The following is a 10,395-nucleotide window of genomic DNA, read 5'->3' as shown; positions in this document are numbered from 1 at the left end:
ACAACCTAATTAGAGGGAGGAGAGCTCTGAGTGATCTATTTTCAAAATCAAGGGCTGCTGTTTCATTTTTAAAAAGAAAGAGCTGAGCTAGGATAGAAAGTGTGGGAGTGGGCAGGGGTGGGGAGCTCACAGGCCCTCTTGGTGGCTGCCAGGCATCCCCCCAATTCAGCTTCCAGCCTCCTGGGGCCATGTGACGTCAGGGACACAGGCAGCAGAAGCACTGGGATGTGGCTTCTCAGCCTACAACGTGAATAGGTGGTACAGGGGGGCTCAGGGCTCTCACTAGTGCCTACACTTCAGCATTAACCCCGTGCTTCTGTGCACTTGATCTCCATGACAAACTAAACTATAGGTCTCATTGTTATCACCACTGGGTGGATGTTCAGAAAGGTTAAGTGATATGGCCATGATCACACAGTATAAGAACTGTACAGTTGGGATTCAAATCCAGACTAATTCCTGATTAATGCCCTAATTGTCACGTGCTTCAGAAGGGACATTCTATGGCTCTACTAAGATTATCAATACTGGTAAGGATATTAGTATAATATTGAGTATTTTAATCACACACTAGTTGTCAGATCACTTTAAACTGACCCTCATGCCTGCAAGCATGCCCCTGCCTCAGGGCCTTTGCACTGGCTGTTCCATTCCCAGAAGGCTCTTTTTCCATTTTCCTCATGACTCCCTCTCTCACCTGCTTCAAGTCTTTGCTCAAGTTACCTTCCCAATCTCCTAGTTAAAACCGCACCCCAAGCTCCTGATCCCTCTGTCCTGTTTCATTTTTTCTCTAGGACACTTCTCACCATCTAAAACACTCAATTTTGTTTGCTACCTATCTCCAGGAGAATTTACCCTCCCTTGGGGCAGGGTTCCCCATCTGCTTGCCTCTGGCCATAGCTTCAGCCCCTAGCACAGAGCATAGCACACAGCACACAGGAGGTGGCATACAGTAGGCACTCAATGGATCATGTTGAATCCTGACTGCTCCCCCCTGTACAAAAGGAGAAATTTTAAAACCCAAAAGTCTCACTGCCTCAAGTCACACTGCTTGTAAATGCAAAATCCAGCCCAGGAGGCAAACACCCAACAACTCAGATACTAAGAATATAATGGGAGGCAGGAACCCCTTTTCAGAATGGTGCAGAGGTGGGGGGGAGTGGAGACTGTGAGAAGCCACTGTCCTCACCAGAACAAGACGCCTACTTGTCAAATGCTTTTCTTGCCCAAAAGAGGACTCAGTTTGGGACCCCAGGAAGGACACAGATGGCATTTTGGACCCAAGACCACATCTTTGGAATTAGCGAATGGAGATGTTGCAGGATTTTCCTGAGGAGGGCAGGGTGCAGGGCATGACTTGTGGGCCGATCTCCTCCACGCCACTTGGCATCTGGGAGCCCCTCTGACCTGCAGCTCATGCCCCATTCTGATTCTGCATCAGCTCCCCTTTGATCCCCCTGTCCTGGCTTACCTCCTTCAGGCCTTTATTCTGTATATTCCAACTCTGGTGTGTGTCAGTCACCAGGGGAAGTTACAGATAAGGGGCCACGCCCCTCACCCAGATGCTGGGTCCACGAGTAGAGTGGGTCTGGGTGCCTATATTTTATTATTATTATTTATTTTGAGAGGGAGGGAGACAGCATGTGTGGGGGAGGGACGGAGAGAGTGAGGGAGAGAGAACCCTAAGCAGACTCTGCACTGTCGGCACAGAGCCTGATGCGAGGTTCGAACCCATGAAACCGTGAGACCATGACCTGAGCCAAAAGCAAGAGTCAGATGCTGAACCAACTGAGCCACCCAGAAGCTTGTATTTTTTACAAGATCCTGGGCAGGTATAATGGACTCACAGACCTCCCTGAACAACTGCTCCCACAGACTGTGCCTACAACTTTGGCCTTGACTTGCATCCCCCTCTGGGCCCCCCAGATAAGTCCTCATTTTATAACCCTAAAAATGTTACGCTTTTATCCTTTAACTTGGACCCTGAATGCTCAGCACATGTTCAATAAATTCTGGAGGGTTGGCTGAGGTCAGCCCAGTTGGGAGGGATGAGTAATTTGCAAGGTAAAAGACTCCAGAGCCAAAATTATCCCAGCAGGCAGAAACACTGGACCAGGCAGAGAGAATGATATTCAAGGATAGATGAAAGGCAGGGATCTGGACTCAGAAAATTAATTATAAGTCAGTGGAGATTTGCTTGGTAGTTTTGTGAGAAAGATTTGGGAGGCATATTTGACAAGGGTAATAGGAATTAACAGTATGATGTGGATGCTTAAAATAAAAAAGCCAAACCAAAGTTATGCTGTATTAAAAGAGGTAGAGTGTCTCATCAAGGGAGGTGATCGTGCCCCTCTTTCCGGATTAGGCCAATGTGAGACAAGGATGATTCCTGACTCCCTTGAAGAGGAATATGGACAGGCATCTGTCACTCTGAAGGTAAGGGCTGAGCTGGCGGTTGGGGATTGCAAGGAGGGAGAGGCATCTAAAAATCCTTTTACCCAAAGAACAAAGTAAAAATAAAACGGGAGTGGGGGGGCCGCCTGGTTGGCTTAGTCAGTTAAGTGTCCAGCTTTGGCTCAGGTCATGATCTCATGGTTCATGGGTTCAAGCCCCACGTCAGGCTCTGTGCTGACAGCTAGCTCAGAGCCTGGAGCCTGCTTCGGATTCTGTGTCTCCCTCTCTCTCTGACCCTCCCCTGCTCGTGCTGTTTCTCTCTGTCTCTTAAAAATAAATAAATAAAAATAAAACAGGGGAAGTTTGGCCTGGAGAAATTAAGTCCTGATACTAGTTGTTAAATATCTGTAGGACTCTTGTGTGGAAGACAACCTGGACAGCAAACAGAAGATTAGTGGGTAGAAGCTACAACAGGGAAGAACTAATACTAAAACTGGAAATAAACACAACCATGGAGCTGGTGCCCTATAGGGTAATGACTTCCCCGTCACTATGGGCATTCAAGCAGAGCTGGCTGGCCCTGATGCAAGGAGGCTGTAAAGGGTTTTCTGCATCGGGTGGGAAGGAATATCAAATATTCTGTAAGGTCTCTTTTGATTCCAAGACTCCAGAATGTTTTAGGGTGAAAGGGGGTCATTTCTCCTCTGAACAGAGTTACCCTCTGGGTAGCCGGTGTGGCCTGCAGGCCGGCCCGAAGTGAACCGCCCTGGAGACACCTTAAGAATTCAGGATTCCTCCTGTTCTCCAGGCAGAAAGCACAGTTGCAACGCAGGCTTGAAATAAAGGAGATGCTATAGGGCAGGAGACAGGCGGAAAGCCAGGGGTCTCGAGAGCTGGCTTCAGTTCAGATGCTGACTTGCTGTGTGGTTTGGGGCCCTCTCAGCACCTCAGTTTCTAGAATATATTGTGAAGGAGGCCACGTCCCAGGAAGCCCCATCTGAGAGTGAGCATTAGGGAAGGACAGGGCCTGCAGCTGAGCAGCGAGGACCGAGCAGTCTCCAGGTCTCCTTGTTTGGACAGTCTGGTCCCTGCTCCCTCCTCTACAAACAAAAAAGGAAAAGCTTGGGGTGGGTGCCCACGTGACTTACAAATGCCCCTTTTTCACACTAGGAAATGTGATGGTAAAGGTCCAGAGCTGCCTAGTGCAGGGCGAGGGGTTGAACACACTGGTCTGCTTGGCGAACGGGAGACCCAAGGATGCTGGTGGCCTTGCAGGAGCCCCTTCCCAGTAGAAAAACACATCCCCCTGAGGTCCCCACCAAGCACTATTCCTATGAACCCCGAGTCATGGAGAAAAGCACTGGGACTCTGCTATGTGCACGGCGGACAGGGGACCCCAAGATACACTGTACTATTTGTGCAAACATCTGTGTGTGCCTGTTAGAGAATCTGATTTTATCGTCTGAGATGCTGTTTTGGGCCTGCAACCTTCCGGCAATCCTTTGAGATCATAAGCCCCCACTGGTTAGCTCACAAGCTAGGGCTCGAACAAACAAGCCTCTGAAAACCCAGGTCACCCCCAGCTTTCCCAGCCTCCCAGGGCTCCAGTTTCTAACCCTGTAAGTAAAGTACAAACTCACAGCTCCAGGAGAGGCTCTTGATCCACAATAGCTTGACAAGTATGAGGCACGTTTGACTTTTGGCGTTTTGCTCTGAGCTGAGGAGGAAGACAAAGGTGGCGGGGGAGCTGGGAGGTGGGGCTGGGGCAGGTCGGGGGGGAGGTCAGGCAGGTGGAGGTACGTTTTGTTAACAACTGCTTCAACAGGCTCTCTGGAAAGCCCAGGTGTCTTCCAGTCCCTGCTCTTTCTAGGATTCCTGGCCCAATGGCCTGCGTCAAGAAAACAGCTTTGCATTCAGCACAAGGTGGTTTGGATTAATCATTATTCATGCCATTCCCATCACTAGGAGCCAGACCCCTGGCTCCGGCCCAGACACAGTCACTACATTTTAAAGCTTTGTAGATTACCTGGCCAATGAGTGACGATATGACCGGGGTGTGCAGAACAGGATTATTAGGGTCATAAATTTTTATTAAAGGTCACTAACAGACTACAGAAAGCACTGAAAAATGACACTTGTTTTCATTAGCAGGAATCCTACCCCTTGACAGAAAGCGCCCGGGCTGAAGCAAAGCTAGAGGGCTTTTTCTCCAGCACAGTGGCCTTTGATTCAAGTTCTTAGGACCCACAGAGGAACCCACACTTAATTCCCCAGGGTTCTCAGCCCAGGGAGAAGGGCGCTCCCAGGGTGATTCAGAGAAGGCCAGGTACAAGTTCAAGTCCATGATACACAAAGCTATCAGAGTGTGACTTGGCTCCCGCCCTTGCCACATGCAGATGGTGGCCCAGGCTTGTCATTTCTCCCCTCAGAGAGTCAGTTTACCCCTCTGAAAAATATGGGCTGTAACATCCACTCTCAGGGAAGTTGTGAGGGTTAGGATATGTTGTGACTGCAGACACGGGTGAGTTGGAACATGCAGGTGTCCCCACCAATTCCCTCACCATTGCTTTACTTTTCCAAGTACAGGTCAGTTACCTGACCAGACTCGATTTGGCAAATGGTGAGGGATGAGGGAGTGTGAGGAAGGCTGAGAGCAAAGTACAAGCGAGCGCCCCCCCTCCCCCAGGTAGGATCTGTGTGCTATTCCTCAGGCACTCCCAGCTGCCCAAGGACAAAGGAAAGGAAAGAAAACAAATGGCTAACTGATAGAGATCCCAGGCATACAGGACATGTGTCTCCATCACTTTACAAATATCTTAGCAAATTATAAGGAAAAGGCAATCTTGGGGCCCCTGGGTGGCTCAGTTGGTTAAGTGTCTGACTTCAGCTCAGGTGATGATCTCATGGTTCGTGGGTTCAAGCCCCACATTGGGCTCTGTGCTGACAGCTGACAGTTCAGAGTCTGGAGCCTGTCTTCCTATTCTGTGTCTCCCTCTCTCTCTGACCCTCCCTTGCTCACATTGTCTCTCTCTTTCTCTCTCTCTCAAAAATAAATAAAACATTTAAAAAAATGTTTAAAAAGGCAATCTTATCAATAGCCTAATCTCCAGAAACCCATAGACTCAGTTTCCTGGAGCCCCAGACAGCACCCCTCCATACTGACGTGGGGAACAAAGGCAAGAAGGAAATGGCAGGTGAATTTAATGTATTTATAACCTGCAGCTGACTGACAAGTACTTGAGGCAAAGACAGAGTAAAGTTTCCCCAGGAACTCCCTACCGTCTTGATGTTAATGTTTTGCTAGAGGGACAAGCCAACTTAGGTTGACAATAGCTAGGTCTCCAGTAATCTGTGAGTCTTTAGCACATGAAAGTCTCCTTGGAAACTTCCCTCTTGACTTGACCTTCCCCAAGTCCATGGTATACAACCACTTATCCTCAGAGGTTCACATAGTAACATCTAATTTCAATGTGCTTTTCTTGAAAAGAAAAGAGAGGAAAGGAAAGAAAAAAGTTAAGGAAAGGAAAGGGATGGGAAGAAAAGGAAAAATGAAGGAAAGAAAAGAGAAATGAAAAGATAAAAGAAAAGAAAGCCTTTGGAGATGCAGAAAGACTGGGAGAGAACATACAAAAGTTATGGTGGCAGGGTGGCCTTGAGGTGTTCTTTAAACTGCCACCTTCCCAGACTTTTCATAATGTGACAGTTGGTTATACAAAAGAGACAAGCATTGGCTTTGGGGCAGACAGATCCAGGTTCAAATTCCAGCTTTAGTGTCCTTGTGGTTAAGACCTGGACAAACTGCATATCTTCTCTAACTCATGGGTCCCTGATATACACAAGGAGGAAGACCGTTTGCCTTGCAGATTATGTGGAAACCATTTGGGGAAGAGGAGGGCTTTCTGGCATCCTCTCCCTCTTCCCTTTGGGGAATTTACTCTCTACCTCGTTGCTCAGTGGGCGAGAGTGTGTCTTAAAATGAAGGCAAATCAGAAGATGCAGAGCAGAAAAAAAGAGGGAAAGTGGGTCACATATTTTAGAGCCTTGATCAAGCCCAACCTGAAACTAGATATCCTTGGATTGTTCAGATATATGGACCAATAAATATCCACCTTGGTTATTTGGTTGGACTTTTATCACTTAGAAAGACCTGACTCATAGATTATATATAATGCACATACGTGCCTAACACACAAGGGACACACAGATACAGCTTGGTTAAGTGGTAGGGTTTTGTTTTTTAATAGAAAATAGTGTTTTTTCTTTATTTCTCAATTTTTCACTTTGAAAAACTTACTGCAAGAATAGCTGAATGTGTGTGTTCACCTACTGGTCACTTTTGTTCACTAATTGTTAACTTTTACCCCGTTTGAGCTGCTGTCTTCCCTCTCTCGCTCCCATTTCCCTCAGTGCCCGAGTGGGGATCTCCAAACAACATACACATCCTCATATGCAAGCACGACCCCTCCTCCCACCCAGGAAACTCAGCACTGACCCAAACATCTAATCCACAGTCCACGGGGCGCCTGGGTGGCTCAGTCAGTTGAGCATCCAGCTTCAGCTCAGGCCATGATCCCCTAGTTCATGGGTTCGAGCCCCGCGTCAGGCTCTGTGCTGACAGCTCAGAGCCTAGAGCCTGTCTTCAGATTCTGTGTCTCCCTCTCTCTCTGACCCTCCCCTGCTCATGCTTTCTCTCTCTCTCAAAAATAAATAAGACATTAAAAAAATTTAATCCACAGTCCATGTTCAAATCTCCCACTTTTCTCCATGCCTTTACAACTACTTTTTCTATCTGTGATCGTGCATGGTGTTTAGCTGTCATGTTGCTTCAGTCCACTTTACTCAGAGCAGTTCTCCAGATGGTTCCTCTTTTGCAATATTGATATTTAGAAGAAGTACCTTACTTTGGATTTGTCTTAGCATTTCTCATGCTCTAGCTGTATATTAACCATTCTCGGCTGGAAATATTGAGGGAAATAGGATTTAATTGTAGTAAATAGTTTACTGGAGTCTCACAGACATACAGATGAGTGACCAGAAACTGCATTTTCACAAAGTGAATGCTGTGTTTCCAGCCTGTGGGTCACAACACAGAAGTGACCGCCTCCCAGGAGCCCCCTTCACGCCCCTCCCAGTCCCCTGCCAGGTCTGTCATCACAGATTAGTTCTGCCCGGTCCTGACCTTCACGTGAACAGGATCATTCAGCAGCTTCCCTTTGAGGTTTGCCTTCTTGCACTCAATGCTGTCTTTGTGACACTCAGCATTGTTCCTACATATATCTGCGGTTCACGGCATTTATGATGATTGATTTATCATTGTCTTAGGAATGAAGTATGAATCAGGCCCTATATGTTTTCACCAATAAGAACAAGTTAGAGGGTCTGGCACTGGCCCTCTAAGCTGGCCTGGCTTGCCACTCACCAGGTACTTCCTTGCTCATAAGTCCAGCAGCAAATAATGCTAGAGGTCCAGGCACAGCCCAGGATTCCTGATAACCTGATCCTGGCCCACTCTCACAAACACTGACTTTACCCAACTCCAATCTTGCCCTTGACTCTAAGCTGGCCACCCATCTTCTCTGCCTCTGCGTATGCTGTTCAGAACTGAAAGAGCTTGGTGATCTGCCCTGCCGCTCTCTTCATTCACCAGCACTGCACCTGGTGCCCTCTAAGCACTCTGGCCTCCTTTCAGTTCTCACCTCAGGGCCTTTGCACATACGAGTTCTCTGCTTGAAATGCTGTTTCCCCACTCTTTGCCTTATGATCACGTGCTCATCTTTCAGGATTAGGTGTAAACGTCACTTCCTCAGAGAGATCCCTCATAACTACGGTGGACGTCAGTTTCTGGTCATTCTCTCTCATAGCAATGCAGACATCCCCTATTAATCCTGATCGCAATTTGCCAAGCAGTATTTGTGAATTTTATCCGTTTTTTATTCATCTCTGTCACTAGTTCCATGAGGGCAGAGATTGTGTGTGCGTTGTTTTTATGGCTTATTGAACACTCAGCATAAAATCTGGCACTTTCTGAGTTCAGTGAAGAAAGGGGAAAGGATGGACAGAGGTCAGGAAGGAGGGAGGAAAGAAAGGAAGGGGAGAAGGAGGAAACCAGGCCCCAAACTCTGGATCTTGTTTTTGCTCTGACCTATGCCAGATCCCCCCTGGGGGTCCCAGCCACTTCTGCTGGCAGGGACAGGGTGCCACCCAGCCCTGGGGAGCCATTGACTGCCCCCAGGGGTCTAGCCTCAGACCCTCTGCTGAGTGAGACAGTGGCAGTGCAAGCAACCATCACACCTTGAGACTCAGCACTTGCTCCCTGTGGTCAGGAGTGCCTCACTCACCTGCAGGCAGCAAATTGAAGCACTGAGCCCCTGGTGACACGGTGGCAGCACAGGGGATGGAACCACACACACCTGGACAGGAGTAACCCGGAAGCTAAGTGTCCCTGGAGGTCAGCTGGACTCCATATGCCTGGCACTCAGTGGGGGGGGGGGGGGGCACGGGAATTTTTCCAAAGAGCTGAATGGCCTCCAGCACATGGATCCCACATCTAGAAAGCCTTTCTACAGGAAAGAAAAGTAAGGATGTGCGTGAGGGCCTAGCAGCAGGCCAGTTCCCTTCAGATTTAGTTATAATAAAGAATGAAAGCTGTCTAACTCCAAAATAAAGGATTGCTTAAATACTGTATTCTGCATGTAGGGAGGGTGTTTTAGCCATTTTACATTACATTGCAGATGACATAGTATTTATTGGCAAGGAATAATATGTGATGTGAAGAAAGGTTATAAGATAGTATGTCAGAGAGAGGACGGGAGGCAAACCGTAAGAGACTCTTAAATACTGAGAACAAACTGAGGGTTGATGGGGGTGGGGCAGCGGAGAAAGGGGGTTATGGACACGGAGGAGGGCACTTGTTGGAGTGAGCACTGGGGGTTGTATGTAAGCCAATTTGACAATAAATTATTTTTTTAAATAGTATGTTAGATATAATCCTTTTTTTTTTTAATTCAAAACAATGCTAGTGACTAACAGGTGCACCAGGCCCTGTTCTAAGTACTTTCCATGTGTTGTGCCATGTTTTCCTCCCATAGCCATATGAGGCAGGTACTCTTGATGTGCCCACTTTACAGATGGGACAACTGAGACACAGAGAGGCTAAATAATTTGTCCAAGGTCATGTGGCCGGTAATGAGGAAGCCAGAATGAAGACCCGGGCAGTGTGGCCCCATATGCTCTGCTGCCTGCTGAAAGAATGCTAATAGCGGTTCTCATTAGAGGCTGGGATTCTGGGCAGTTAAAATGTTTTTTTTTATTATTATGACTTTGCTCATTGAAATGTTTTATGCAAAAATGAACATGTATTGCTTTTATAATAAGGAGAGAAACCATTAACGTGTAAGTCTGGGTGGGCATACCTAAATTAACAGAGCATCCAATCTCTGCCAAACCATGAGATGAAATTCTGCAGCATAATCTCCGTGCTCCCTGAGAAATGAAATGTGTTCCACCACCCCCAGAGGCGGTCAGCTTGAAGGAAGAAAAGGAAAGGAGACACGAGCGGCCTGAGGCAAGCAAACATCTGCTGCACCCCCACGGTCTGCGGGGGCCACCTCGGAGACTAAGAGGCCGGGCTCTGGCTTCTGGGAGCTCAGGTCTAGTTGAGGAGATGGTCTTTCCCTCGAGGGGACCGGGGGACATATGCAAGGGAGCACATGTCTGTGGGGCCTGGTGGAGGGAGGGATCCCTTCTCCCTTCTTAGAAAAGTATCCAGAGGCCCTCACTCGCCTCCGACGGCCTGCCTCATCGCCTGCATGCCCTGCCGCTGCCCGCAGAAATGCTTCAATTACCCGCAGTCCTTCGCCAAATTAGGCCAGTGTCCAGGGCACTGGCTCCTCACCTCGCTCGGGCTTATCCCAAAGATGTAAAATTTGGTGCAGATGCCCGAGCCTTAATGCTTCAAGGTGTAGATCCTGTAGCTGTTACTACGGGGCCAAAGGGAAGAAC

The sequence above is a fragment of the Suricata suricatta genome, chromosome 12 (assembly GCF_006229205.1).
Source record: "Suricata suricatta isolate VVHF042 chromosome 12, meerkat_22Aug2017_6uvM2_HiC, whole genome shotgun sequence".
Taxonomy (NCBI): Eukaryota; Metazoa; Chordata; class Mammalia; order Carnivora; family Herpestidae; genus Suricata; species Suricata suricatta.
This window is presented reverse-complemented; position numbering follows the sequence as displayed.